The sequence below is a fragment of the Tenrec ecaudatus genome, chromosome 17, assembly GCF_050624435.1.
Source record: "Tenrec ecaudatus isolate mTenEca1 chromosome 17, mTenEca1.hap1, whole genome shotgun sequence".
Classification (NCBI taxonomy): Eukaryota; Metazoa; Chordata; class Mammalia; order Afrosoricida; family Tenrecidae; genus Tenrec; species Tenrec ecaudatus.
In genome coordinates, this window is record NC_134546.1 from 17,059,611 (window position 1) to 17,072,932 (window position 13,322).

Here is a 13,322-nt window from a genome sequence, read left to right on the forward strand (position 1 = left end):
AGCTGGGGAAGGTGAAGTCCCTTATCGAAGGTTGCAGCTGGAAATGAGGGAGTCAGAATTTCTACCTCAGTGAGACGGATTTCAGATCGTAAATACAAGAACTCTCTTTGTCACGACTGAATGAAATTGTTTCTACTTTCGCCCCGGATTCCCTGCAGAGTTCTTTCACTCTTCACACCCCCTCTGAAACTCCTGGCCGCTGTAACCGTGGGCCTGAATCCCTCTAACAACTCAAACAGGCAGGAAGGAGCCCAGACCCGTATAAAAGGTAGCCCGGTAGTTTGTGTCGACGCAATAGGCAGCTGTTTGATCCTTGGTGGTGGTGGTGCCAGCCCGGCCATTCTGACTCGTGTCATACAGCTCCAGGGACCGCCGTGTGGTCCCACACCATCTTCACAACCGCTGCGGTGATTGAGCCGATTGTTGCAGCTGTCATCTCAATCCAGCTCACTGAGGTTTTCCTTTCTCACCGACCCTCTACTTGACCAAGCATGCCATCCTTGTCCAACGACTGGTCTCTCCTGACAGCATGTCTGAAGCTTCTAAGGGACATTCTGGTTGGATTTCCTCCAAGCCAGGTGTGTTTGTCTTCCTGGCAGTACATGGTATGTATAACCTATGTCTGTACATGGATATATATTTGCTTCACTAACGTACATGTCAGCCTTGTGCAGGGGCCATGCTAGTTTTCTCTGTATGCGTCCAATGTTAACAGATGCGCTCCCAAAGTCAGCACAGGGCATGATAACTTTAATGGTCTTCACCAACTCCCTACCTCAAAGACACCCATTCTCTGGACTTCCACATTCAGTGTCCCACTTTCACATGCATACGAGCTGTCATGCCCTACGACTTGGTCAGAAAGCCCTGGACCAATCTTGTAATCTCTTCTAGTAACATGAGCTATGTGTCTCAATCGTGATTCCATTCTGTAACTGTGAGTGTGGATCTGCTGTTCATCATGATTTTATGACAGTGTCCTTTGCCCCCACCCCATGTCCCTTTTGTGATCCTTTCTTTCACCTTCCCACGTCCCTTCTAAATGCTCTGTGTCCTGGACACCATCATAAGCTTGTGCTAGTGGGTTCCCTTCTCTGGATGAGATGTCTTTCTCTTTGCCTCATCTTTGTCCTGTCGAAGATTTCATAAGTCTTCCCCTTCAATTACATTTGAGATTTGAGGTCTCTTGTGCCCTGAAACACCAACAAACGAATAGAATTGTTAGTATGTGCCAGACACCTAACAGAGGGCTGGAGAAGGTGCATCCCACCTGGAGCTAAGGACCGTCAAGAATAGATTTGGTTCACTGAACACTAATGAGAAACGACCATACACATTAGGAAATACCATTAGGAACATCACGAATGAAAAAAAAAAGCAAAAGGTCACACACACACACACACACACACGAAACAGATCTGAGGCCTGTCAGGGTCCTGTGTGGTCAGTTCAGTTCTTACCCCACTTTTCCTGCAGCCCTGCTGTGCATTCAGGTGCCTCACAGTGGCCCAGCAAGACAGAAATACTGCCAATCAACCAAAACAAAACCCACTGCCATCGAGTCAATTCTGACTCAACACAGGGCTTTCTGAGCAGGTCATAGGGCATGATCTGTGACTGTTTGTCCCCTAGGAAGGTGATCTCCATCAAGGCCCTCAAGGAGACTGCTGGAGCGGGATGACTGGAGCGGGATGGAGGCTCTCCACTTTCCAGTGCGCTCTCCTGAATGCATGATTATACCTATCCTGGTCAATGGTCAGCAAGAACTCAGCGCAGGCTTAATCCACTTGGGGACATTGCAAATGGACTTTGGACTTTCACTGTTATCCAGATCCGTCTGCAAACCGGGGTGCACAGAAGTTAAGCTCTAATGAGTGGGTACAGTGGCTACAGCAATGGCTTCAAACTTCAGAACACAGGGAAGGCGGTGCAGGCCTGGGCAGTGTTTATTTCTGCTGAGTCAGAACCAACTCTGTGGGCACGATGGGCAACACTTCCAGAGTCCCTGTGTGGATGAAGGAGCTCTGGTGTCACAGTGGCTTACCCTATGTGTTGCAAACTTCAAGGCCAGCAGTTGGAAACCACCAGCTTCTCTGTGAGAGAAAGATGAGGTTTTCTGCTCCCATCAAGAGTTATCTCCTCCAGAGGATGTGCACTGGTACAGATAGGAACCAGAAATGCAGGGAATCCAGGACAGATGATCCCTTCAGGACCAGTGCTGAGAGTAGCAACACCGGAGGGTGGAGAGAAGGTGGGGTAGAAAGGGGGAACCGATTATAAGGATCTACATATAACCTCCTCCCTGGGGGACGGACAACAGAAAAGTGGGTGAAGGGAGACATCAGACAGTGTAAGACATGACAAAATAATAATAATTTATAAATTATCAAGGGTTCATGAGGGAGGGGGGAGTGGGAAGGAGGGGAAAAATGAGCTGATACCCAGGGCTCAAGTAGAAAGCAAAATGTTTTGAGAATGATGATGGTAACTAATGTACAAATGTGCTTGACACAATGGATGGATGGATGGATTGTGATAAGAGTTGTACGAGTCCCCAATAAAATGATTAAAAAAGAGATTTACATCCTCGTAACCCCAAAAGGCATAGTTCTATTCTGTCTTATAGGGATTCTCTGAGTTGAAATCAGTAGTGAGTTTGGTGGGGTTTATTAGGTATGTAGATTAAGCCTCCACAGATTTCCTACTGTCTCTGATTGTAAAGTGGACTACATCGCTCTCTTAAGCTCAAGGTTGGCCATTGGAAACCACCAGCAACTCTGCTGGAGAAAGGCAGGCTGGGAAGCCCACAGGGGCAGTTCTGCCCTGTCCTCTAGGGTTGCCATGAGTGGGAATTGACTCGATGGCAGTGAGTTTGGAGTTTCTTATAAAGCAGGACTTGTCCTCAGCAGAGTGCATTAGAAATGGATGGCCCCTGCTCTTCCAGTCAGCCCAGGGAGGTGCAGGCTCCGTTAGCGACTTGCCTTGCTGTGCCCTGGATGGAGGTCGCCATCCTGGGGCACCATAATCAGGAGTCAGGGTCTGACTGCCCGGTTGGGAAGAGGGATGGACCGATCTTGCAGCGCTTCTGTCTAGCACAGCAGTTCTCAACCTGTGGGTTGCGACCCCTTTGGGGGTTGAACTACCTTTCACAGGGGTCACCTAAGCACATATTTCCAATGGTCTTAGGAACGGAGACACCGCTCCTCTATCCGTCTCCAGGCGGGTCCGCCCACATGCAGATACACCCACAATTGAGTACCCAGTGTGAAGACTGTTACCCATGCCACACCATGCTTCAACACAAAATTTCATTTATTTGTAATTAGAAATAAATATTTCACAATATATAATGACATGATGTTTTTGTGATTAATCACTGCTTAATAATGTTCTATTTGTAACAATGAAAATAGATCTCTCATATCAGATATTTATATTGTGATTCATAACAGTAGCAAAATCACAGTGATGAAGTAGCAAGGAAAATAATGTTATGGTTGGGGGTCCCCACCACATGAGGAGCTGGATTAGAGGGCCGCGGCATGAGGAAGGTTGAGAACCACTGCTCTAGCATAATGTTCGTGCCTTAATCATTGTCCCGCTCCCATTCCTGTCGTCCCCCTGCAACTGTGATGTATCGATCTGCTGCCAGTCATGCTTCTGCGACACATTTCCTCGGTCTTCCACATCCTTTATGATGTCGTGCTAATAGTCTCCCTCATCTGCATGGCTTTTTAATCTTTGTCCTATGGAAGACTTCAGAAATGTCCTCCCTAAATGATATTTGAGATTTGGGAGCTCTCTTGGACCCTACAACCAGACTTAGCAAAGTCACTTTCCTTGAGCTTCTGAAGTTTATCGACTGGAACTTGTATAGCTATTTCTCCCATATTTGAAAAGGTTGGTTAAAAACCAAACGAAACGAGCTGCATGAACCTGCACTGTGACTTAAGAGATTGGAAGTTCTAGCTCTCTCCTCCGGGGCTCCAGCACCAGCAGCAGCACCAGCGGCGAAACCTGGGTGACATAACCTATGTGACACTAACCAGGATAATTAGCCATTGTCTTGGTTACCACAGTCATGGGCTTCTGCCCAGTCCCTGCGCTACAGTCTGCCCTCCAAGCTTCAGCAAGACTTCTAAACTGTAAACTTGATAGCCTATGGCTCTCTTATCTAGTCTCAGAGTTATTGGTGGCGCTAACAGTTAACACTCCCAGCTGCTGACTGACATGTTGACAGTTCCAGTCCACCTAGGGATACTTGGAAGAAAGGTCTGGCTGCCTTCTTCCAAAAATCAGCCATTGCAACCTACTCTGAGACATAGGATGTCACCAAGGGTCAGTATCACCTTCATGCAAATGTTTATTTTATCTTTATTTTCTGCTCAAAATCTCCCCATAGCCCAGAGAAGGACGTTCGAACTCTTTTGGATGCATTAGCAGAATCTGGCTTTCCCACACCATCCTTCCACTCTCCGTAGGATATACCACTTAGTTTCTAGACATGTCACTCCTTTCCAGCCCTTTGCCCGTGCTGTTCCGGTGCCCAGCCGCTTCTCCACCTGTGCACATCTGCCAAGATGCCGCGCTTGTTTGTAGCATTTTGCATCTTCCATAAGGATATACTTTTATTCCAGTGGGAGAGCAGGGCTTTCAGACTCCGGGCTTTGGGCTCAGCAGGCAGCACAGAGGAGGGAAGCTGGTCTGGTGCACGTACCCAGGTCGGCAGAGAAATGAGAACGGTAACTGAGGGAAAGAAACACTCTCAAATTTCTCCTCAAATGTCATCAAGCCTCTTCAAGACAGCAACCATTTATTTCCAGTTTTTTGTCATCTCCACTCAAAGGGGAGCCTCTGGGAGCAGGGTGTGGCCTTTGCACCGTTCTCAGCACCAACGATAGTGCAAGGCACCTAGCATTAGGCTCAGCAAGCATTGCCTGAACGTCGGGTCAGACGCGCCTTGGATCCTAAAGTAGCCCCTTGGTTTTCCAACATTTCAAAGAGATCTTGTGCAGTAGATCTGCCCAATGTCATGCATATTTTGACCTCTCATTACTGTTTCCAGGAGCATTGATTGTGGATCCAGGCAAGGTGAAATCCTCGACATCAATCGTTTCTCCGTTTACCAGGAAAGGTCCACTTGTGAGGATTTTGGTTTTCTTCATGTTGAGTTGTAATCCGTATCGCAGGCTGCAATTCTTCATCTTCGTCGGTAAATGCTTCAAGTCTTCTTCTCTTTCAGCAAACAAGGTGTGTCACCCGCACAGGAAAGGCTGTGAGCAAGCCTCCCCAATGCCACGGTCTGCGTGGAACCCAGCTTCTCCCACACCGGCCTCTTGATCCACGGACAGGTGCTACGTCTGCACAATGACGTGTCCTGTCACTCCCTTCGCCTCAAGGCTATCCATACATTATTACGATTCATCATTATTACGATTCATACGATCCATACATTATTACGATTCAAGTGCCTCTGTGTAATCAATAAAACACAAGGAACCCTCTTCCGGAGAGCGCAGCTTCATTCTCGGAGAGGCTTGACGTCAGTCAGTTCCCAGGAGATCATGCAGACTGGCCCATGAGTGCCTTTTGAAATGCCCTTATAACACATCATATTTATTATAGAACATGCCTATGAGTGCTGATGTTGATAGAAATTCAGTATAATGATTAAGACTTTGGGATATATATTTAATTCAGTATAATGATTAAGACTTTGGGATATATATTTGGGATATATATATTTGGGATGTATCCGTGATGTAACCTAGACAAAGACAAGGTATTGAATCGTCTCCGTGGTGGTACACTGGGGGAAGTGCTGGGTGGTGAACCAAGAGCTTTGCAGTTCAAGCTCACCAGCCAAACTTTGGGAGAGAGGAGGCTGTCATCTGTTTATAGCCCCAGAAGCCCCTTGACACACTTCTACTCTGTCCTGTATGGGGGCGCTATGAATTGGTATGGATTTGATGTGTTGGTCTGAGTACTTTAGAGAAACAAATCCACAGAAACTCATGTATAAGAGAGAGTTTTATATAAAGGGTAAGTGCACATCAAGAAAACATCCCAACCCAGTGCTGCCTAAGCCCACAAGTCCAACATTAACCCATATGTCCCACACCAATCCACAAAGTCCTCCTCCATCTCACAAAACACACGCAATCATGCCGAATGCAGGAGGAAAGCTGAATCAGTGAATGTGTAAGCATCTCAGTGCTGGCAGGGGTCTCCACACAGCTGCTCCAGCACCCAGGACTGCATCGGGGTAGGTCCATGTGGTTTCTCCTGAGGGACGTCCTGTAGGAAGTGAGCCTTGCCAGCTGAAGCAGGGAACTGGCTAAGGCAGCTGCACCCTGGTCCGACCATCAGAAAGGAAGAGACCCGAGAACTAGAAAGGCGAGGTTCACCGAGCCATTTATCCCTCTGCCCTTCAATTAACCCCACATGTATTTATCGGCCAGGTTGGCACAATAAACTACCTACCTCAGTGACAGTGGGTGTAGTTCTGGTTCATGTGTAAACCCTAGAAATTATCGTGCCACAGCTTGGTTGTTCTTGATAATCTATTTGTAATAAGTTAACCTTTGCCTTCACCCCTGGGCCATGGCTACATCCATGTACTGTTGTGTTGTTAAGGTGTCGTCACGTTGTCATGACGACTGTGCACAGCGGAACGGAATGATGCCCAGTCCTTGCTGTCCTTTGGCTTGTGGCCACGTTTGAGCCCATGGTTTCGGCCATAGTCAGAGTCCCTCCCTTCGAGGGTCTTTTTCTTTTTCACAGACCCTCTACTTTACCAGGGAGCTCTGGAGGGACAGGGTCACGGGTGGGGGCTGTTACCTGCACAGTCTGCAGTTCGAAGCCGCCAAGAGACCTTTCTACGCCTGTGAAGAGTTACAGGCTCAGAAACGCACCCAGACAGTTCTGCCGTGCTGTGCAAGGGCTGCAGTGAGCCCCAGTGCACCTGATGGTGGGTGGTGGTTTCCATTTGAACAAGCATAATGTCCTTTCCCAGGAAATGGCCCTTTCTGGTAACATGCTTAAGGCAGGTGAGCATTCTGGCTGTATTTCCTCCAAGACAGATTTGTTTGTTCTTCTGGAACGTGGCATGATTTCATGTCCACTTGAAGCTATAGAAAAATGTAAGGGTGGGGCTTAGCCTGTCAATCATGTCAACCTGATGGTGACTCCTTGTGGGCATGGCCTTCTCATAAGGAGGGCTCTGGGGACCTCTCTCTCTCTCTCTGGGGGCCTCCACCTTCCTGCTGGATGACCCTGCCTCCTGCCAGAGCCCTGGGGTGCATCCACTGCCATCGGATCCACAAGCCTGTACCCACCGGCCTGTGACCTTCCTGCATTCTGCATCATTGCGTGGGGATGCGTGAGTCTGAAGAGGGATGTGTTAGGGTTCTCTAGAGAAACAAAACCAGAATGCTAATAGTTACATGTATATTTACATAGATCAATATATAACAGAAGAAATAAACAGTTAATTAAACGATAAAGCAGTACAAATGGCTCAGTGCAACTCACTCCTGTGAGACAGTTGTGAGACACTGGCAGCCCTTCAAGTCTTGAGGGCCGCTGGGCAGTCCTCTGTAGAGCAATTCAGGCTATCCAGGCACAGGCAGCAAACAGCAAGGCAGGTCACCAACAGTCGGCCAGATGACAGGGTCCGACAGTCCCCCAGCTCAAGAGATGTAAATTCGAACAGTGTGGCAAAGCAGGTCTTGGAGGAACCTCAAATTACAGTGACACAGTCCACGGGTTAGGCATCCCACAGGTAGTGTAGCTTGCAAAATGAGGCACAGAACAAGCAAGGCAGCCACACACTGGCCCGATGATCAAAGAGCAAGAGACAAGAGAGGCGCGGTTCACCAAGCCATTTATCTCTCTGCCCTTCAGTTAATCCCACAGGTGTTCATTGGCCAGGTTGGCACAATAAACGTCAATGATCTCAAGTGACTTATGGACTAGTATCAGACTTATGGTCTTGAGTTGGACTGGGTTGGGATGTTTTCTTGATGTCTGGTGGCATCTTTTTAATAAAGCTCTTTGTTGCACATCTGTGAGTGTCTCTGGATTTGTTTCTCTAGTCACTCTGGCCTAGCACACGGCAGTACATGGTACTTTCAAGATTCTTTGATAGCACCAGGGGTCAAATGCATCAGGGCTCCCGTTGTGGTCATACCGAGGTCTCAGATGTCCAACTCCTCTCAGATATCATTCCCCTCAACTTCTCCCTGCCCACTATACTTCCTCAACTCCCTGGGTTCTCTGAATTGCCAGCGTCTCACAGAAACTCACGAAACTTTAAGGAAGTGTCTCACGTGGGTATGAGGGTCAGGCAAAGACGAGGCCAAGTTGTCAGAGAAACAAAACTAGTAAATACTCATATGTGTATAAGAAAAAGCTTTATAATGACGAAATATACATCTTTCCCCTGGTTCCTAAGTGCTGCCTCCTCCCATCATGATCCTAATTCCACCTTACAAATCCAGCTAGACCAGAGCATGTGCACTGGCACAGACAGGAACTGGAAACACAGGGACTCCAGGACGGATGATCCCTTCAGGGCCAGTGGTGAGAGTGGCGATACTGGGGAGGGTGGAGGGAGGGTCAGGTGGAAAGGGGGAACCGATTACCAGGATCTACATATAACCCCCTCCCTGGGGGATGGACAACAGAAAAGTGGGTGAAAGGAGACGTCGGACAGTGTAAGATACGACAAAATAAGAATTTATAAATTATCAAGGGTTCATGAGGGAGGAGGGAGCAGGGAGGGGGTAAATGAGGAGCTGATGCCAGGAGCTTAAGTGGAGAACAATTGTTTTGAGAATGATGAGGGCAATGAATGTACAGCTGTGTTTACACAATGGATGGATGTATGGATTGTGGTAAGAGCTGATGTGAGAAGAGTTGGTTGTATGTATGGATCGTGATAAGAGCCTCCAATAAAGTGATTAAAAAAAGAGTTTTAGATCAAAGAGTAATTTCATATCAGAAAGGCACCCAGCTTGTCCAATCTGAGTCCACGAGTCCAGTGCGAGTAGGAGGCCTCTTGATACTCACATAACTGCAGGCGAATGATGCAGAAAGGTGGAGTGGGGCGCAAGAAGCTCTCAGGTCAGTGGGTGCAGAGTCAAGCGGCTCCAAGGTCGGTGGAAATGGGCAGCGGCCTACAGCGCTCAGGATGGGGAGGCCCACCTGAGGCTGACCTCGGAGGCAGGCTAGCGGGAAGGGGCAGAGAGAGGAGGGGTCCCCAGTGTGTCTTTTATAAAAGGACCAAACCTTCCAGGAGGTATCAGTAGGTTGGGCTCTGCCTGGCCCTCCATAGAGAAGCCATCAATGTTACATAGAATCTAACTGCCACCCGGAGCAAATGAGGGGCCTAGAACCAGAAGCTAAAAATATCTTCAATTCTTACTCATGGCGACCCCATGTGTATCTGAGTGGGACTGTCCTCCATCGGGGTTTCAATGGGTGTTTGTTCAGAAAGCAGACCGCCAAGCCTTTCTGTGGTTGTGCCTCTGGGGGGACATGGCCTCTAACTTTAAAGTTAGCAGATGCGTGTGTTAACCATTTGTACCACCCATGACAGCCTACTTGTGGGAGTTATGGAATATGTTGCCAATGTGAGAGTAGTAAGAGTGAAGGGGTGATGTTTAGCCTGTCAATTAGGTTGCAGCTTGATGACCTCATCTGGAGGTGCCACAGAGATAAATAGCTCGCTGGAGGCAGGACACACACTCCACCCTGTGAGACATTCTTTTTACCAAGCCACATGGAGACAGGCTGATGGCAGCCAGAGCCCTGGAGCTGGAGGAGTCACATGGAGACCCATGGCAGCGCTGAGATGCTTCCGCCACCATGGAGCCACAAGACTTTCCACTCACTGGGTTGTGATCTTCCTGCATTCAGCATCATCGCGAGGCTGCATGAGTCTAAAGAGGAATTTATGGACTAGCATCGACAAATGGGGTAATGTCGGACTTATGGACTTGATCTGGACTGGGTTGGGATGTTTTTTAATATACAATTGCTATTTTATGTAAAACTCTCTCTTATACACATATGAGTCTCTATGAGGTTCGCTGTTCCAGCCGGACTAACACGCTGTTTGCAGGGAAGTAGCCTCCTATGGTGACCCTTTCCAACAGTGCCTCTGAGTCAGGGCACTATTCAATAAACAAAGTGGCCAGCGGAGCTCTGGGTTGGAACCTGGACAAAAGCAAGCTGACCCATTGATAATCTCGTGGCCTAAAATAGGCATATGTGGCAATGCGCTGGGTAAATCTATGGCTCAAGACTTCTTCAAAGTGTTGAAGAGCAAGGGCGTTACTTTGAGGATTAAGGTGCGCCCGACTCGAGCCATGATTGTTTTCCATCACCTCATATGGTGTGAAAGTTGGACATTGACTAAGGATGACAGAAGGAGGGTCGATGCATTTGGATTGCTCGCCAGGACTATCGAAGGCTCCACGGACTGCTGGAAGCACAAGCCCATTGGTTTTGGAAGCAGCACAGCCAGAACGCTCCTTAGACCCGAAGATGGTGGCACCTTGTCTCAAATGTTTTGGACAAGTTATGCGGAGACTAATCCCTGGACATCATGCTTGGTAAAGTAGAGGGGCAGCAAAAACGAGGAAGACTCTCGACAAGAAAGAGTGACCGAGTGGCTGCCATGCGGGGTTTGGACGTAACAATTGTGAAGACGGCACAGGACAAGGCAGTATTTTAAGCGGACTCAGGGCACCTGACGATGAGGTACTTGACCAGGTGCTGCTTTCAAAAGTACAATTGCAAAAGTATAAAATGTTTCATCCATGAAGCTTCTCAAACCGCTATGGAACCCCAAAGGTCTCTGGTATGCTTTGAGGCGCTTGATCCAAACCAATCTTCCCACGGAACTGGGATGTCCAGGAACAAAGGGTCACACAGTAGGTGAAGGAATGAAAGAGACACCTTCTTTATTCCCTGCATCCCCATCATTCTGGCCATGGTTTCCTGACGTCACTTTGTGATCTCCTGACCCCCTGTTGGCGTGTAGGACCTGGAACTGGATGGAAGCCGGGGTTGTGTCGATATTACCTTTGTCACCTGGGAGGTTGCCTTCAGTAACAATGCAAATAACAGCTTCTTTGTACTGAGCACATATTGTGTGCTAGATGTGCAGAGACTTTAGGAGAGAAACTCTACCTTCTTCTTCCTCCCCAGGCCCAGTTTTGTGGGTGTAACTGTCATTCTCTTTGGACAGGAGCAGTTTTAGGACTCAGTGTGATTTCTAAGGTGGCACAAACAGTGAGTGCACTTAGCTGCTGGCCAAAAGATCGGGGACTCCAGTGTGCCCAAAGGCCTCTGGGAAGACAGGCCTGGCAATTTACTTGTGCAAAGCCAGTCACCGAAAGCCCCAGAGAGGACAGGTCTGCTCTGAACTGTCATGGCTTGTGGGGCGTTGGAAGGACTCAGCAGCTGCAGGTTTTAAACATAACATTGGTGCTTTCTTCACCGTGGACAATGGTCACAGAGTTTGGAAAGTCCTGCCTGAGGTATTGTGTAGGTCATGGAGTGTGGCAGTTACAGAATCTCCTGTCAACTTGTGGAGGGGTGGAGTCTAGTGTGTCAATCAGGTCACAGCTGGATGACCTCATTTATAGGCATGATGGAAATAAATAGCTCACTGGAGGTCAGATTCACATAGAGTCTCGGCTTCGTCTTCCTGTTGACAAGACACATGGAGTTATGCTGATGCTGCCAGAGCTTTGGGGCTGAGGAGCCATGTGGAGACCCAAGCCAATGCTCAGATGCTTCTACCGCCACTGGATCCACAAGACTTTCCACCCACTGGCCTGTGATCATGCTGCACTTGGCATCATTGCATGGGTTACATGAGTCTAAAGAGGAATTTATGGACTAGTATTGGAGATATAGGCTAACATCGGACTTATGGACTTGATCTGGGATGTTTTATTAATATACAATTACTCTTTATATAAAGCTCTTTCTCATACACATGTGAATGTCTCTGGATTTGTTTCTCTAGTCAACCAGACTAGCACACAGATCCAGGTTCTGTTGGAGATGCTTATGTCCATCAGCCTTGGGGCTGAGCATCCAACTCTTTAGTGTTGTGGCAATTACATAAATGCTTGTCAATTTGAATGAAGGGGTGGAGTCTAGCCTGTCAATCAGGTCACAGCCAATCATGCCTCTGTGTGGGCATGGCTTTCTCCTGAAGATTCTGGGAACTTCTGTCTTCTTCCCTGTAGGCAGGGCACACACCCTCTCTGCTTTGTCTTCCTGCTGACAAGCCACGTGGAGCTATGCTGGTGGCAGCCAGGACCTTGAGGAGCCACATTAAGATCCACACCAGCGCCGAGATGCTTTCACCACCACTGGATCCACAAGACTTACCATCCACTGGCCTGTGATCTTCCTGCATTCAGCATCATTGCATATATTGCATGAGTCTGATGAGGAATTTATAGACTGGTATCGGACAGATGGGCTAATATTGGACTTATGGACCTGATCTGGACTGGGGTGGGGTGTTTTCTTGATAAACAATTACTCTTAGATATCAAGTTCTCTCTTACCCATATAGGAGTGTCTCTGGATTTGTTTCTCTAGTCAACCCAGACTAACACAAGTGTCCTCAGTCTACCTCTGCCAATCTGTCTTTCAGCGAAACCATGGAGAGAGCCACTCCCTCTTACTCTGTCTTCCTTCTCCATCTCTCAGTTCTGGAGGAGACCATCAACTCTCAGGGGTGTGGTGGCAGGACATGAGTTAGTGTCGCTGAGGTATATAATTATTATCGTGGGACTCAGGCTGTTGGGAACCCGTGTTCCCCTCTCTCCCACTCTTATTGTGGTTGTCACCATAATGATGATGATGATGATGATGACAACAATCATTTGTGGAACCGCTGTGGGTCAGGCGTAGGGAGGAGCGCTGCGGAGTCTCAGTAAGGAAGGCCTCTTGGGGTCCTTTTCAGTCCGGCCCAGAGGAGGTGACCAGAGACCTGCCTGTCACACACACTCAACCCAAGAGGCTCTCCCCTCTTTTTAGTGACGTCCCACTTAGGGAGCTTGGTTGACACCCTTGGGTTGGGGCTGGTCTCGGGCCTTCCTATTTCTGAGACTCAGTTTCTTCGCCTGTAACATGAAGTAAGGGGGAGTTGGAGAGCTCTGTCGTCCCCCTCCCTCGTTCACCAAACAGCCCCGTCCACCTGAGAGCACCTCTGTAGCTGGGCAGCAGGCCTGGCAGCCACATGTGGAAGAGTTCAGAGGTGAGAACTGCTCTGAGGCCTGGTTCTGAGG

The 13,322-nt window shown here is 48.4% G+C and overlaps 1 non-coding gene across 1 annotated transcript; it reads right to left on the reverse strand.

Moving 5' to 3' along the window:
• Positions 1-632: 632 nt before the first annotated feature.
• Positions 633-736, reverse strand: LOC142431145 (U6 spliceosomal RNA). Its single transcript, XR_012780709.1, has one exon. It is a non-coding gene; the product is annotated as a U6 spliceosomal RNA (small nuclear RNA).
• Positions 737-13,322: the final 12,586 nt, after the last annotated feature.